The sequence below is a fragment of the Quercus suber genome, unplaced genomic scaffold, assembly GCF_002906115.3.
Source record: "Quercus suber isolate HL8 unplaced genomic scaffold, Cork oak 2.0 scaffold_3B, whole genome shotgun sequence".
NCBI classification, from domain to species: Eukaryota; Viridiplantae; Streptophyta; class Magnoliopsida; order Fagales; family Fagaceae; genus Quercus; species Quercus suber.
The window spans coordinates 1,274,983-1,275,626 of NW_027071805.1; positions in this window are offsets into that span (position 1 = coordinate 1,274,983).

The window sequence follows — 644 nt, forward strand, 5'->3', positions numbered from 1 at the left end:
CATAATTTTATAAACTTTTGTTTGACACACAAAACTAAAAACCATAAAAAAAAAAAATTTAAAAAAAAAAAAAAAAAAAAAAAAACAAGGTTCTCACCACCAAAATTGTAGTCAAAGACTGTAGAACTAAACAAGCAAAATAAAATTATAAAAACTAAACACCTAATATGGGTAATAAAGGGCAGGAAAGAATTAGAACAAGCTCTTCAAAAAGAATGAAAAGCAGGCCATGCTAAAGCAATCTTGCCACTACAATCAATACTTCCATAAACTAGATCTCATACTTTCATCCACCTTACAATGAGAAAGGAATGCGGGTTGGTTCACAAACTTGAAACCCTCACAAAAGATTTGAACATCGTTTGTCATGATACTTTGAATGCAAAATGCACATGTTCCAACAACAATCCGTAACCAAACAACAGATTTCAAAGTCGCTTATGACACAGAATGTCATTTGGCCACACCAAAGCAGCTCCTATCCATTAAATCCAACCGGATCATCTTATAAACAAAGAAGGGTTAAAATTAAACAACAATTACCATCCAAACCACTATAAGAACCCATCTAGATTAGCTTTAACCAATCACATCAACCAATCAAGCAAGCAACAACAAACAAACAAACAAAAAAAAAAAAAAAA